The 16,949-nt window shown below is 42.9% G+C and overlaps 1 protein-coding gene across 6 annotated transcripts in view; it reads left to right on the plus strand.

Annotated features, from left to right (window-relative positions):
- Window positions 1-386: 386 nt before the first annotated feature.
- Window positions 387-16,949, plus strand: part of ARHGEF9 (Cdc42 guanine nucleotide exchange factor 9) — a 420,665-nt gene continuing 404,102 nt past the window's right edge. For 5 of the 6 annotated variants that reach the window (XM_024988153.2, XM_015461719.3, XM_059883492.1 and 2 more), the window contains exon 1: window positions 387-864. The gene's annotated coding sequence lies outside the window, so the exon portion shown is untranslated. The remainder of the gene's footprint in view (window positions 865-16,949) is intronic. The other variant, XM_015461721.3, reaches the window with a different exon arrangement.

Consider the following 16,949-nt stretch of genomic DNA (forward strand, 5'->3'; position numbering starts at 1 on the left):
TACTCTGCCCTCCCAGCCTTTGGCTCCAGAGAGGTCAGCCATTTGGCTAATGAAATGTTTGTGTTACGTCAGGTATTGGTGGACCAAGTCAGTCTTCGCGACCCAAGCACACGGCAGGGCGGGGAGGTGGGTGGCGTTAGCGAGCAGCGAGTTTGACGCTCTGCCGCTCACCCTAGCTCCGGTACCTCCGCCTCCACCCCCTAGAGTATCTAGGCCGCCCAAGTCCGCCCCTGGGAGGGAGTGTGCGTTGGCCTTCAGCCAGCCTTCTCCGTGCAGGCAGCAGAGTTCCGATCTGAACTTCAGGATTGGGGCCCCTCCCTACCACTCCTACTCACTTTACTCGCCTCTAAGGCTCCGTCTTCCGCCAATTGTGACCCGAGGAACCCGCCGTCCTGACGCCCAGTAGCTGGCGGGCAGCAGCGCCAGGAGAGGCTCAGTTGAATTCAAACCTCCTTGACCCCTAGCTGACGCCGCAGGCACCTCCGCCAGAGCTCTCGGGCGTGCGGGTAACCTGCTGAGAGCGACTGCGGCCTACAAGCGAGGCGCAGCTGGGGGCCAGGGGCTGTCACAGAAACCGGTGGCTGATTCTCTCTTTTGGGCTGCCTAGGCGGCGACCAGCAGCGCTCCCTCCTCAGCGGCGCCCCTTCCGAAGCTGCCTCTGTGCTATCCTCTGCCGGCCCCCTAGCCCTGCTGCTCATCAATGGTCAGTCCAACTCCTGGCTACGAGGGACGGGAACCCTCCATCCAGCCTGCCGCTCTATTCCGGGCCTGACCGTGGCGAAAGGAGCGCAACCTAGGTGAGGACCCATCCACCTCTAGGTCCAGTCGTCCAACGGAGCGCTTCAACCACTCAATGCTTGCAAGGTAACTCCCACTGTAGGCTCTCTGCAGAACTAGTGTCTTGTGCCCGCCAGGGCAAAGGTCCACTTTTGCCACCAGCTTGGGGAAAATGCTCGAGACAAGGGCTACCTGGGGAGCCTGCAGGGACCACTGGGGCATGCCAGGATAGGTAGTTGAGCAGGAGCACCTGCCTGGCGCGACTCAAGGCTTAACAGTTTACATGGTTCAACAATTGAGCCTACAGATTTAGGGATGTAGGGTAGCTGAGTTCTACCGTGGGAATGGGATGGGGAAATGAGGAAGAGAGATGGGGGAGGTAAGGAGCCAAGGACAGTGTTGGGGAAGCTACCAGTGGCAGTGTGAAGCTACTGGCTCACCTGAGGACCGAACACTTCAACACTTGGCCACCTTGGGGTGTTGTGCTCAGTTCAGCCTTTGCTTGTGTTGTAAGGGGCTTGAGGCCACAAGGTAAGTGCACTTCTGTTGGCCCAATTCTCCAGGCAGAGACCGAATGACAACCTCTCATTATAAATGTAATGATTTTGTGGAAAATGAGGCCAACCTTAGTCCCCCTATTTGCAGGAAGATGAAATCTGAGTGGGTGAAGGATAGTCTTGCAGTGAACCATTTTGAAGGAAGGGAAGTAGAGCAAGGGTGCTCTCTTCAAATGCCTTCAAAGCTGTCATGTGGAAAAGGATTATTTGTCCTAAGTGTCTCTAGACAGGAGAACCTAGGATGGGTCAGATTTCAACAGAGTGGAAACCACCAGGAGGCAGAATTAAGCTTACTATAAAGGAACTTCATTCTAACAGGGAGGGAGGAGTATTTTTATTGTGTATCAGGCAATTTGCTAAGTGCTTTACATAAATTCCCTGGTGGCTCAGAGGTTAAAATGTCCACCTGCAAGGCGGGACACCGCGGTTTAATTCCTGGGTCGGGAAGATCCCCTGGAGAAGGAAATGGCAACCCACTCCAGTATTCTTGCCTGGAGAGTCCCATGGACAGAGGAACCTGGTAGGTTACAGTCCGCAGGGTCACGAAGAGTCGGACACGACTGAGCGACTTCACTTTCATTTTCACTTCTTTACATAAATTATCCCATTTAACACTTAGCAAGGTTTGGATATGTCCAATGATAAAATGGAATGCCAGGAAGTAACAGAGTCTCTGTTCGTCTAGGCTGCAGCTCTTTCTGTTCTTAAGACGAGGTTTGTGACAACCATCTATTCATTTGCTGGGGCTGAAACAGGCTTGTACAAGATATTGGGAGAGTCAATCATTCATTCATGCCGTGACTTTAGAGAAATACCATCATCTCTCTGGACTTCAAGTCCCTCTTCTTTAAAGTCAGAGAATTAGACTTCACTGGGTTACCTGAAAAAAAATCCCTTTGACCAGTAAAAATAAAATTGTAAAAAAAATGGGCTTTAGTTTTTTGCACTCTTGAATTTACAGGAGTTGTAGAATTGGATCTCCACAACATCTTGAAGATGGATCCCTAAAGGAACTAAAATGCCTCTCCCTTCTTTCACTGGCTGAGGTGTGACTCTAATGTCCATCCAACAGATACACTTTGAATGGCTGTAGTGTTTCCCAACAGCCAAGGTCTCTGAAGAGTAAAAACTCAGGGCCTCCTTTGATGTTGCTTAGATTGTCCAATGACAACTGCATTGCTTTTTAGTCACTGCAAAGGCAATTGCTCTGTCTTGTTATGCAAAAACGCAGAGCATCTGCTGGTGTGGTACATTGTACTGAGCAAATGGAGATGAGGACAGAGAGTAATGGATGAAATAGGCTCTTGCCCTTAGAGAGCTTCAAGTCATTTATGGGAAAGGCAGGTACAAGGATCACAGACCATATTATAAGGCAGAATGTTGCTTTGAGGGGGGTGTACAGAAAAGACAGAAATCATGTGGAGCCATAAAAATACACTAGGTTAGAAATTTGGGAGCCTTAGATTCTAATCTTGGCTGGTCACTTAAGGCAGGTCAGCCCACCTTCTGAGGCCTGAAACTTTAAGACTTTCTGGTATTAGATGAGAATTTCTGGTTTGGGTGGGTCCTCAAGAGGCATTTGTGGTGGGCCTTGAAGTGCTCTGGGTAGGGTTTACACTAACAGAGGAAGATAGCAGAAACTGGGACAAAATTCCTGGACACATGAAAAACATATGTGCCTTCATGGATATGTTGTTGTTGTTCAGTTGCTCAGTTGTGTCCTACTCTTTGCAACCCCATGGACTGCAGCACACCAGGCTTCCCTGTCCTTCACAATCTCCCGGAGCTTGATCAAACTCATGTCCATTGATTCAGTGATGCCATTCAACCATCTCATCCTCTGTCATCATCCTCTTCTCTGCCTGCCTTCAATATTTCCCAGCATCAGAGTCTTTTCCGAGTCAGCTCTTCACATCAGGTGGCCAACCTATTGGAGCTTCAACTTCAGCATCAGACCTTCCACTGAATATTCAGAGTTGATTTCCTTTAGGATTGACTGGTTTGATTTCCTCGATGTCCAAGGGAGTCTCAGGAGTCTTCTCCAGCATCAGAGTTTGAAGGCATCAGTTCTTTGGTGCTCAGCCTTTTTTACTGTCCAGCTCTCTCATCTGTACATGGCTACTGGAAAAACCATAGCTTTGACTATATGGTCCTTTGTTGGCAAAGTAATGTCTCTGCTTTTTAATACACTAAGTTTGTCATTGCTTTACTTCCAAGGAGCAAGCATCTTTTAATTTCATGGCTGCAGTCATCGTATGCAATGATTTTGGAGCCCAAGAAAATAAAGTCTGTCACTGTTTCCATTGTTTCCCTGTCTATTTGCCATGACATGATGGGACCGAATGCCATGATCTTAGTTTTTTGAATGTTGAGTCTTAAGTCACTTTTTCACTCTCCTCTTTCACTTTCATCAAGAGGCTCTTTAGTTCTTCTTCACTTTTTTGCCATAAGGGTGGTATCATCTGCTTGTCTGAGGTTATTGATATTTCTCCCAGCAATCTCAATTCCATCTTGTGATTTATCCAGCCCAGCATTTCACATGATGTACTCTGCATATAAGTTAAACAAGCAGGATGACAAAATACAGCCTTGACATTCTCCTTTCCCAATTTGGAATCAATCTGTTGTTCTATGTTTAGTTCTAACTGTTGCTTCTTGTTCTTGACCTGCATACAGGTTTTGCAGGAGGCAGGTAAGGTAGTCTGGTATCCCCATGTCTTTAAGAATTTTCCACAGTTTGTTGTGATATACACAGTCAAAGGCTTTAGCATAGTCAATGAAACAGAAGTAGATGTTTTTCTAGAATTCTCTAGCTTTTTCTATGATCCAGCAGATGTTGGCATTGATCTCTGGTTCCTCTGCCTTTTCTAAATCCAGCTTGTACATATGAAAGTTCTCACTTCACATACTGTTGAAGCCTAGCTTGAAGGAACTGACAGCTAATGGCTAGTGTGACTGCTGATCCAAAAAAGGAAAATAGAAATTGGGGTTGCAAACGGAGCCCTTGAGCACTAGACTGACAGTTTGTACCGCTCCTGGAAAGGCAAAATTAGCAGCTTGCAGCCACGCTTGGTTTTTGAGCTGGGCAGTGCCAGTGAACAAACACCTGTGACATTGTGTAGTCTCCCATAAAAAACTATGCCTTGCCCAATCTTCATTCTACTCAGAAGTTCAAGGAATGGCAGTGCTTCCCTGTCTAATGGTAGACAGTACCTCCTAATGACAATGGAGAAGAAACACCATAGGGGTGGAGTGAGCCATCCTTAAGATGGCTTCCAATGAACTGCATATGGTCTGGCCCTTCGCTAGGAGTGAGGGTGGTCAGCCTTGTTGGCTGCTGAGGGATGGAGGATGACACTGATGGGCTGAGTGTAATCCTCACTGTCTGACTGAGGCTGAAGGACATAGGGCACAGTGGAGACTTGGAGAAGGGCAAGGGAAGACAGACTTTTTGAGATCATGTGACTTGATTTAATGGTATATCCTGTCCAGAAAAAGATTTTGGAAACCACTGGTGGAATCAAGAGTAGATCCAGGTTTCTGATGTGGTCTGGTGATACTGAAGAAGCCTAGCCAATCCTGCTACAGAGATGGAAAGAACTTTTGCCTGGGAGTCAGGAGACTTTAGTTTAATCGAGTTTCTTTCCCTCTCTGAGCCTCACTTTTTCCACTGTTACTTGTGGAAGTGGGAGAGTTCGGCCTCAGTGAGTCTTTAGGTCCTTTCTAGCTCTAAAGAGCTAAGAAAGATATATAATTTCTATCCCCCATGGATGAATCCAGAGAGACTGTCCAGATTTGAAGTTATAAAACTGGGATTCATTGTGAACCTAAGGCTTACAAAAGAATCTTTGTATTGCAGACTGGGACTCCTTGTCCTTGTTAGAGGAAGGTCAGAAGGAGTGTCATTGAGCTGAATTCTTAGGATATTTCCTTTCTCAAATCCACTTCCTTTTCCATCCTCTACCAACAATTCTTTTTCAGATTTCGAGTGACCATTGCTCTGCCCTTAGCACCTGGCACATTGGGCCTTTTTTTTTCCTATTTCTTACAGAAGGGAGCTTTTGGGCTCTTTGCCTTGTGTTTACACAGTGAACCTCAGAGCCATCGTCATCTTCTCTTTCCTAGAATCCAACATATACAACCTTGTCCCAGTTGACTTAACTGCTAAGTCTTTATAGTCAATGTCAATAATATCTTTTGTCTTTTATGAATTTTAAAACATAAGAGTAATTCTGCAACTTACTTTGAAATGCATCAAAAGATAAGAAAATACAGTGCCAGACTGGGCTGTATGCTACACAACAATGGATGGGATGGGGGCAAGGGAGGGAAGCCAGGGAGGGAGGGGGTGTATGTATAATTATGGCTGATTTGCGTTGTTGTACGGCAAAAACCAACACAATATTGTAAAAATTAAAAAAAAAAAACTTTACAAAAAGACTTCAATCAAAAATGGATAGATGGATTAATAAGTAGATAAATGAATAATTAATAAATGGATGCTAAATCAAAGATAAATGAATGGCAAACAGATAAATAAAATATCAGGGGAAATAAGTAATGTACAGTTAAAAGTGCTATGTGCTCAATCACTCAGTTGTGCCCATTTGTGGCCCCATGGACTGTAGTCTGCCCTACCCACCCCCCCAGGCTCTTCTGCCCATTGAATTTTCCCAGGCAAGAATAATGGAGTGGGGTGCCATTTCTTTTTCCAGGAGATCTTCCCAACCCAGGGATAGAACCTGCTTCTCTTGCATCTCCTGCATTGACAGGCAAATTCTTTTACCACTAGTGTCACTTTCTTATTGGTTGCACTAGTGGTAAAGAATCCTTCTGCCAATGCAGAAGATATAAGAGATGCAGGTTCGATCCCTGGATCCCTGGGTTGGGAAGAGCACCTGGAGCAGGGCATGGAAATCCGCTCCAGTATCCATGTCTAGAGAATCCCATCGACAGAGGAGCCTGGCAGGCTACCGTCCGTAGGGACTCACAGAGATGAATACAACTCAAGCGACTTAGCACACACGCCACCTGGGAAGCCCCAGTCAACAGTCATATTGCAGACAATTCAAACTATATAAAAGTACACAGAATAAGAAGGAAAAGCTCCTTACATCCATATTTTCCTCCCAGAGGTAAATATAGTTCACAATTTTCTGTGTATTCTTCTAATCCTTTTTTCTATATGTATCCAAAACTATATACATCCATATCAACCTAATAGTTTTGCTTTTAAATTTAAATGGATCACACTTTATAGCTGAGTCAGTAATTTGCATTTTTGACTTCACAATATATTTTGGACATCTCATTTCAGTATATGGATCTACCTCATTTTTAAAAACAGCTACATATTTCATAGTATGGGTATACCATAGTGTATTTTAATATTTCTTCTGATGTATAGCTAAATGATTTCCAATTCTTTCCTATGACACATAAGGCTTCAGGATACCTCTTTGGTTATTTATTATGTACATGTGAACATCTATGTCTGTAAGGTAGATTCCTAGAAATGAAATTGTTGTGCCAAAAGAGTTATGCTTTAAAATTCTGCCCCTCCCCTCCAATATTTCATTATGGATATTTTCAAACATACAGATAAGTTGAAAGAATTATACAGTGAACACCCATATATCCACTACCTAGATACTACCATTAACATTTAACTGTATTTGCTTTATCACATATCCCTCTTTCTATACATTCATTAAATCATCTTTCAAATTCTGTACATTGTACAAATGAAATATGGTTTTTTGAGCCATTTACATATTCCTTACTACTGCAGAGGTTAAGCATATAAAAATACACTTAGCCATTTATATTTCTTTTCTATAAATTTTCTTTTCATATTAGTGCTCATTTGTCTGTGGTAACTTGTTCATATTTTGCTCGTGGATCTGTGAAAGCTCTTTATTTTGTAATATGTCTTATACAGTGATGATCTTGCAGAACTCAGAGTTTTTCCAAAAACATAATTTGGCTGATTGAAAATTCCTTCCTTTCAACCCATCTCACTATTTTCATCCTCAAGCTGTCATAATTTCTCTCCTGGACAATTTGTTTAAAAACAAATATGATGGCATCACTCTCCTGCTTAAAACAAATCTGATGATGTCAACAGTCCCACAATGCAGAATATAGTCCAAGCTCTTTAGCCTTAAGTCTAACTCTGACAACAAACTGCCTCTCTATTGCTATCCCTTCTACTCTAGTTTAAAACTCCTGAATTCAGCCAAATTTAGCAACTTGCTTTTCTTCATATGCACACCAAAAATTGTATCCTCTTTTTTTCCCTCAGGCCTTCCATCTGAAATATTTTTTACTCCTCCCATCTCCACATGACTAAATTTTGTTTATCTTTTAATGCCTCTTCCACATGGTCATCCCAAAGTCCATTCCTTCAAAATGCATGTACTTTAGAGGAAATGTACACTCTTCTCTGAAGTTTCAGCCTCTCTCACTCTCTCCTTCCTCTTCCCCATGCTCCACACCTGAACTAGCTATTATACTATCTAATTAGCTACATGCATAAAAAAGTATTACATTTTCTGTTTTCTTTTTCTTTAAGGGCCTTAAACATTAGATGTTCAAAAAATTAAGAAACAGATGAATTTAGCCTGAAAATAAGTGCAAACCCATATACCTAAAGAAAGGAATTTCCACGTCTGCCTTGGCATTCTTGGTGTATCTGAAGATTTTGGGGTGGAGTGCAATAGAGGCATATGGAAGGATAACACAACTTGGAACGTTTTTAGTGCTGACTGATGTCCTTTCTCAGACAGATGATGTAAGAAGTATAGCTTAGTGATGGAGGTTATGGGTGGGAATCGCAGAGCTATTTCTAAGCTGTTAACACTTTGGGCACTGCTGATTTGCCAAAGTCAATCTGAATGTAATGTGGCTAAAGCTACTTTGTTATGTCATCTTGGACAGACTGCTAACACACTCTGAGCTTCAGGTTCTCATTGGTCAAACAATGGGAAAATAACACCTATTTTGCCATAGGAAGGAGCAAATTATATGATCTGTGGAAATAAAAACATACAGTTTAAAAAGAACTAAAATACTACATAAGTTTGAAGTATTTCTGATTCTTGTGGTGTTGAGTCAGGAGACCTGAGTTCGAGGTGTTACTTTTGACAAGTACCTTGCTCTTTCTTGGCTTTGGTTTGTCATCTATACAACTTGATTAGACTAGATTTGTGGTTTTCAGCAAAGATGTATTCCATGGAAGCCCAGTATGCTCCCAGTGGAACTCCTTGGGCTCTTAGATTATCTTCTGTGTTGGTACCCAAGAGATGGTCTAGACTAAGCTAAATAATCTCCAAAATTCTTTGAGTTCTGATGTTTTTGATTCTGCCTCTCTAGTGGCTCTACCATCACTGCAAAACATGGTGGTAATGAATCTATTTGGATAGATATATTCCAGATATTCCTATCTGAACGTCTCTCACACTTCTTTCCCAGGGTCTTTACTGTCTCCAGTTTTCTGCCAGGATCTGTGGCCTGTCTCCTAGGACTGGCTATTTTAGGAGCTTGTTCTTAGATACCAACGCCATTATTAATGCCACAGTTGAGGGCTGTGGGGGCAATGGCCAATGGAAGAAGGAAGGAAGGCACAGCCTGAGTTCCCAAGTGCTTTTTGGAAGCCCCCTTGACCATGACCTTTTGGGTTATGAGTGGGAAGAGCAGCATCAGTGAAACAAGTAGCCTACAAAGGTTCACTATCCATTACCCTAGTTTGATTCTCAAAGCTTACAGCTAGCTTCGATTAGCTTACAGTTGCTATCTGAAGTCACGCCTGGCTTTTGGACACACAAGCAGACAGTACTGGCCCTTGCCTAACACCTAAAGCCAAGCTCTCAGTCTAGCTCCCAAGGCATCCTTCTAAACTAGCCTATTTATCCTATTTTTTCCATCCATTTATTAGGTAACTGAATCCTAATAAACCTAATTGAGGACCACCCTCAAATAAAATGTAACTGAGCTCCAGAAAAGCTCATTAATGACCATTTGCAAACAAGACACCACAGTTTGTTCTGTTTCAGAATGGCATTTTCCTGATTTAAAAAAGAACAAGGAGTGAAAAACTGTAGTCAACATTTTGAAATTCCTCCCAAGTATATTTCAATCCAAGTATTGACTGAGGAGAGAAACAAAAGGGGAAGAAAAGAAGAAAGAGAGATGGGGGAGGGAAGATGGGATGAAAATCAGTGAGTGACGCAGGCACTCACAAAGGTAAAATTATGAAGTTTTGAAGTGCTCTTTATCCCTGTGCCTTCACAGCTTCGATCTGAATGAGAGGGAAATTATTCATAATAGCTCATCAGAAGCAGTGATCAGAGTACCATTACCCCAGACTATCTCTGGTCTCCCAGAATTAGGCCCCCTTAAACAAGCCATTTGTTCACTTTTTCCTTGCTTACCCATCCCCCCAACCTGTTTGTTGATATCTTGATGCTTTCATAACTACCATTCTGCAAGCTAGACTGGGGTACAGGAGGTCAAGAGAATTGGGATGTTGGAAGATGAAGATGGGTAGGGAAGTTTGGACCCTCGGGCTGAGGACCTTGAAGCTAGAAGTGGGAGAGTTTATATAGTTAGTACTCTGTTCTTCCTGTCCCTGGTGATGGGGGGTTGTTGGGAGTTGGGGGTAGGGTTAGAGGACAAGATAATGTAGGCTAAAGAAACTGGGTCATGAACATTGTTGAAGTCAGATAATCTTGAAGTCTGATTTTAGTCAACAGCTTCCATCACTTTTTTCCTAGCCCCAAACCAGTGATGAAGGCACATTTGCTTTTCTTTTTGTTAGTTTTACCATTTTTATTCCTGTGGAGCAAAATGAGAAAGAGCCAGGGGGATAAGACTTGGGAGGAGGGTCAGGTGAAATGAGTCAGGTAGGGTTTCAGAGAAGAGCTGATAATCAGGACAGTGGTAATGGGTTTCTGGAGCAGAACAGGGGCTGGTGGGAGGAGTTTCCCTGCTTATCTGTCTTGGGTTCTGACAGAATCCTGAGCAGGAAACGGGCTGTACTCATATTGCTCTCCAAGGTTGGAAGATAGGTGCCTTGTGGCCTTCTCCATCTGCAAAAGTAGACAAAGGGCTGATGGGAAAGCACTAGGCCCTGTGTCTGGAGTCTCTGCTCTTCCCATCCCCAACTTTGATTACTGGGCCTCCTTTTATTGTGTGTGTGTGTGTGTGTGTGTGTGTGTTTATTTTAATGTATTTTTTTCTGGTATGGAAAACAGTAGACCTCATGAGTCCTGAGAGTCTGATTACAGGAAATAAGGGGTTAATATGGGTGAGTGTGGGGCATAGTGTCCATCTTCAGGGTATTCTAATTGCCCACTTCATTTGCTTCATCCCCTTGCCCTTAGCTCCCAAGTGCCGTAGCTTGACAATTTCCTGTCTTTTCTCTCTTCCCTTCCCTTCTGTTCCTCCCCTCAGTTAAAACCCAATTTCTTCTATGCCATTTGATCTCAGCCAGATTTTAGGAAATGTCCTGTGATTAATTCATACTAAGGTGTACTGATTGATTTACAGCCATCTTTTCCCACCCCATTCTCTCACAGGATAGTTCTTCCTCTCTGATAGCAGTGTTTGGCTATCATTGGTGGACCTTTCTGGCTTCTGGCCCCCATTCACACTTCATAGTTCAGTTCTGTTCAGTCACTCAGCCATGTCTGACTCTTTGTGACCCCGTGGACTGCAGCATGCCAGGCTTCCCTGTCCATCACCAACTCCCCAGACCTTGCTCAAACTAATGTCCATCAAGTCTGTGATGCCATCCAACCATATCATTTTCTGTTGTTCCCTTCTCCTTCTGCCTTCAACCTTTTCCAGCATCAGGGTCTTTTCCAATGAGTCAATTCTTCATATCAGGTGGCCAAAGTACTAGAGCTTCAGCTTCAGCATCAATCCTTCCATGAATATTCAGGACTGATTTCCTTTATAATTGACGGGTTTGATCCCCGCTATCCAAGGGACTCTCTCTTCTCCAACACCACAGTTCAAATCTGACTTCACAGGGAATAAATAGAGCAGATTTTTCTCTGTCATCAGGTTATTATTCTGTTGACCAGGATAATAGTAACCACCTCATCACCTTATTATGAGAATTAAATGAATTTATGCAGTAAAGCACTTGGAACAGGACCTTACACAGAGTAATCCCACAATAAATGTTAGCTGTTATTAATTCTGTCATGAAAGAAGCAGTGTGGTAGTATGAAGAAAGCACTGGATTAAGAGTCAAAAGTTCTAGTACTGGCTATTCCACTCTCTTGCTATGTCTCCATGGACAAGTCCCTGAACCCTCTGGAGTTTAGTTTCACTACTGAGCCATGAGGAATGGAACCAAGTTATTTCTAAGGGCCCTCATAGGTCTGTCATTCCTAGTTATAGAATTCTAATCCCCTAAGGACAGCGGATACTTGGTCAAAAGGGTGAGGTAAGAGCAGGATATATAAATTGCCTGGGTAGTAAGCCTTCCACAGAGTAAAGGTTTTTGCTTGGTACTGGCACTAGAGCTGCCTTTAGGCTGTTATAAGTTGACACATAAGCCAGAGAATTTTAGCTGTAGACTGAGAAGCTGCAGTATCTTCAGAAGTCCTCTGTATTTAGTTATATAAAGGCTTAAAAATCCTTATATATAGGCAAATTCACAAGACTCTTACTACCTTAGGGGTGTATGGGAGCTATCATCCAGAATATAAGCTTACTCTCTGCATGTCATTCTCATTTCAAGCTTTGCTGTGATCACTTGTCCCTTAGTTCAAGACAGAGTTGGCTGGGCCATTCACTGTTCCCCAGAAAGAAACAATGGGTTACATATGTGAAACATAGACTGATTTTCCCTGGGTTGAGATCCTCTCCTCACCTCTCAGTATATCTCCCTCCCCAGAACTCTGAGGCTCTTTACCTTCCTAGGCTTGGGATGTGAGAGAGATCACTAATCTAATAATGAATCTAAGAGGAAGTGGAGCATTTTGCTGAACCTTTGGCTTGACCCTTGGTAATGAATGGGACAGAGTTTTCTGCACTAATCTTCTCTTGCCTATAACTAGAATTTGGTGTGCCAACTTCCTTTTGGCTGAGTCAAGAATGAATGTTATAACCTGGGGTCATGATGTATCTCAGCTTAGAATCATAGGAAAAAGTTTTTCCTATTACTGTCTTTTGTTTTTTCCCCCCTGAATGTTATGCATCAAAGTAATACAGGCCGGTTGGCCAGTCTTAAGACTCTGTGGTGGAGAAACAGCTGCTCTGTCTGAGCCCATGCTATTCCTGTGACAGAAGCCTGCAAATGTAAATTACTTTGCAAAGGTAGGAATGAGCTACTCAAACTCTTTCCCTTATGCAGAGATGAACCTATGGAAGGTTGAAGGTTGGAGTTGGTTTGGGAGAGTGTTTGGGTAAAAAGGAGAACAGGATGGGAAATAGTAAGACTAACTTTTAAACAGTCAGCATTTATTGAGGGTCAGCTATGTGCTTAGCCTTGGACCAGGCAATGTTGTAGAGGGGAGGAGAGACTCAGGATTGGTGAAAAGAGATTGTAGGGAAGGTCAGAGGGGCAAGGACCCTAGCCCAGAATTCTTCACATCTAAGACTTCCTCACTGCACTTTTGGAGCAGCAAATGATAGTTAAGTTATAACCTGTGTGATCTTAATATTCAGAAAATAAGAGGAAGTAGAAATCACTTCCCACTGATGTGGGCCAGTGCGAACCTTTGTAGGGTGTGTAAGGAGAAGCAAGGATAATATTCCAAGCAGAGTGTAGGGCATTATGGCTGAACTGTTAATAAATGTTGGTCCTCTTCATCTGTTTCACCATCTAGGACAATTACTTCATTTCTCTCCCCACATCTCTTACCCTCCCTTCCTCATGTTCTTTGACTTAACAAAATTGCAGCCAACACTTGGAGATGCCTCTTTGGGAGTCAGGCAAAACTACAGCTTTGTGAACTGGTCCATGTGTCTCTTGGTCATTATATTCCACTGTCCTGGAACATGCAATAGAGAAGTTTTGAAGATGGGAAAAGCCTCTTATCCTCATCTCATCCATCAGAGGACAGAGAGAAGAAGCAAGAACTACAATCTTGCAGCCTCCAGAACGAAAACCACAATCACAGAAAGCCAACCAAAATGAACATATGGATCACAGCCTTGTGTAACTCCATGAAGCTATGAGCCATGCCATGGAGGGCCACCCTAGAAGAATGGACATGGTGGAGAATTCTGAGAAAACATGGTTCACTGGAGATGGGAATGGCAAACCACTTCAATATTCTTGTGTTGAGAACCCCATTAACAGTATGAAAAGGGACAAAGATATGACATCAGAAGATGGGCCCACCCAGATCAGTAGGTGTCCAATATGCTACTGGGGAAGAGCAAAGGAAGAGCTCCAGAAGGAATGAAGAGGCTGAGCCAAAGTGGAAATGATACCAAGTTGTGGATATGACTGGTGAAAGTAAAGTGTGATGCTGTAAAGAACAATATTGCATAGGAACCTGGAATGTTAAGTCCATGAATCAAGTTAAATTGGAAGTGGTCAAACAGGAGATGGCAAGAGTGAACATCGACATTTTAGGAATCAGTGAACTAAAATGTTCGCTAACTAAACTAAATGAACTAAAATCAGTGAACTAAAATGGACAGGGATGGGTGAATTTAATTCAGATGATCAGTACATCTACTACTGTGGGTAAGAAACCCTCAGAAGAAAATGGAGTAGCCCTCACAGTCAACAGAAGTGTTCAGAATGCAGTACTTGGGTGCAATCTCAAAAACAACAGAAGGATCTCAGTTCGTTTCCAAGGCAAATCAATCAACATCTCAGTAATCCAAGTCTATGCCCCAACCACTAATGCTGAAAAAGCTGAAACTGAATGGTTCTATGAAGACTTACAAGACCTTCTAGAACTAACACCAAAAAAAAAAAAAAAAAAAGATGTCCTTTCATCTTAGGGGATTGGAATGCAGAAGTAGGAAATCAATACATACCTGGAGTAACGGGCAAGTTTGGCCTTGGAGTACAAAATTAAGTAGGGCAAAAGCTAATAGCATTTTGTCAAGAGAAAACACTGGTCATAGCAAACAATCTCTTCCAATAACAAGAGAGGCCATTCTATTCATGGACATCACTAGATGGTTAATATCGAAATCAGATTGATTATAATATATTCTTTGCATCAGAAAATGGAGAAGCTCTATATAGTGAGCAAAAACAAGACCTGTATCTGACTGTGGCTTAGATCATGAGCTCCTTATTGCAAAATTCAGGCTTAAATTGAAGAAAGTCGGGAAAACCACTAGGCCATTCAGATATAACCTAAATCAAATCCCTTATATTTACCTAGTGGAGGTGATAAATAGATTCAAAGGATTAGATATGGTAGACAAAGTGTCTGAGGGCTTCCCAGGTGGGGCTGCTGCTGCTAAGTCGCTTCAGTCGTGTCTGACTCTGTGCAACCCCATAGACGGCAGCCCGCCAGGCTCCGCCATCCCTGGGATTCTCCAGGCAAGAACACCGGAGTGGGTTACCATTTCCTTCTCTAATGCATGAAAGTGAAAGGTGACAGTGAAGTCACTCAGTTGTGTCCGACTCTTAGCAACCCTATGGACTGCAGCCTACCAGGCTCCTCCGTCCATGGGATTTCCCAAGCAAGAGTACTGGAGTGGGGTGCCATTGCATTCTCTGCAGGTGGGGCTAGTGGTAAAGAAATCACCTGCCAATGCAGGAGGCATAAGAGACATGGGTTTGATCCCTGGGTCAGGAAGATTCCCTGAAGGAGGGCATGGCAACCCACTCCAATATTCTTACCTGGAGAATCCCATGGACAGTAGAGCCTGGCAGACTAGAGTCCATGGGGTTTCACAGAGTCTGATATGACTGAAGCAACGTAGCATGCACACACACACAGAGTGCCTGAAGAACTATGGACAGAGGTTCACAACATTGTACAGGAGGTGGTGACCAAAACTTTCAAAGGAAAAAAAATGCAAAATGGTTGTCTGAGGAGGCCTTACAAATAGCTGAGAAAAGGAGAGATCAAAGGTAAGCACCACAAGAAACTAACAGAAGTAGAAGAGATGAAGAAGAGTTGGCATGAATACACAGAAGGCCCATACAGAAAAATTCTCAATGACCCAGATAACCACAATTGTATGGTCTCTCTTCTAGAGGCAGACATCCAGGAGTATGAAGTTAAGTGGGCTTTAGGAAGCATTACCTAGAGCAAAGTTTGTGGTGGTTATGGAGTTCCAGCTGAGCTATTTCAAATCCTAAAAGATGATGTTGTTGAAGTGCTGCACTCAATATGCCAGCAAATTTGGAAAACAGCAATGCCCACAGAACTGGAGAAGGTCAGTTTTCATTCCAATCTCAAAGAAAGACAATGCCAAAATATGTTCAAAGTACCATACAACTGTGCCAATTTCATATACTAGCGAGGTAATGCTCAAAATCCTTCAAACTAGGCTTCTACAGTAACTGAACTGGGAACTTCCAGAAGTACAATCTGGGTTTAGAAAAGGCAGAGAAACCAGAGATCAAATTTCAAACCTTAGTTGGATCATAGAAAAAGCAAGAGAATTCCATAAAATATATACTTCTCCTTCATTGACTATGCTGAAGCCCTTGACTGTGTGGATCACGACAGACTGGAAAATTCTTAAAGAGATGGGAATATCAGATCACCTTACCTTCCTCCTGAGAAACCTGTATGCAGGTCAAGAAGCAACAGTGAGAATCAGACCTGAAACAACGGAGTGGTTCAAAATTCAGAAAGGGGTACATCAAGGCTGTATATTATCACCCTGCTTACTTATAAGCAGAGTACATCATGTGAGATATCTGGCTGGTTGACTCACAAGCTGGAATAAAGATTGTTGGGAGAAGTATCAACAACCTCATATATGCAGATATTACCACTCTAATGACAGAAAGCGAAGAAAAACTATGCTGGCTTAAAGCTTAATATTCAAAAAACGAAGATCATAGCATCCGGTCCCATCACTTCATGGCAAATAGATGGAGGGAAAGTGGAAACAGTGACAGGTTTTATTTTCGTGAGCTCCAGAATCTGTACAGTTTGTGACTGCAGCCACAAAATTAAAAGACGCCTACTCCTTGGAAGAAAAGCTGACAAACATAGTGCATTAAAAAGCAGAGACATCACTTTGCCAACAAAGGTCCATATAGTCAAAGCTATGGATTTTCCAGTAGTCATGTACAGATGTGTGAGTTGGACCATGAAGAAGGCTGAGTGGAAAGAATTGATGGTTTCCAATTTAGTGCTGGAGAAGACTCTTGAGAATCCTTTGCACTGCAAGGAGATCAAACCAGTCAATCCTAAAGGAAATCAACTGTGAATATTCATTGGAAGGACTGATGCAGAAGTTGAAGCTCCAATGCTTTGGGCACTTGATGCAAAGAGATGACACATTAGAAAATACTATGATGCTGGGAAAGATTGAAGGTAAAAGAAGAAGGGGAGGACAGAGGATGAGATGGTTAGATAGCATCACTACCTCAATAGACATGAATTTGAGCAGTCTTGGAGTGAAGGACAGAGGAGCCTGGAGTGTTGTAGTCCATGAGGTCAC

This window comes from Bos taurus, chromosome X, assembly GCF_002263795.3.
Source record: "Bos taurus isolate L1 Dominette 01449 registration number 42190680 breed Hereford chromosome X, ARS-UCD2.0, whole genome shotgun sequence".
In the NCBI taxonomy this organism is placed as follows: Eukaryota; Metazoa; Chordata; class Mammalia; order Artiodactyla; family Bovidae; genus Bos; species Bos taurus.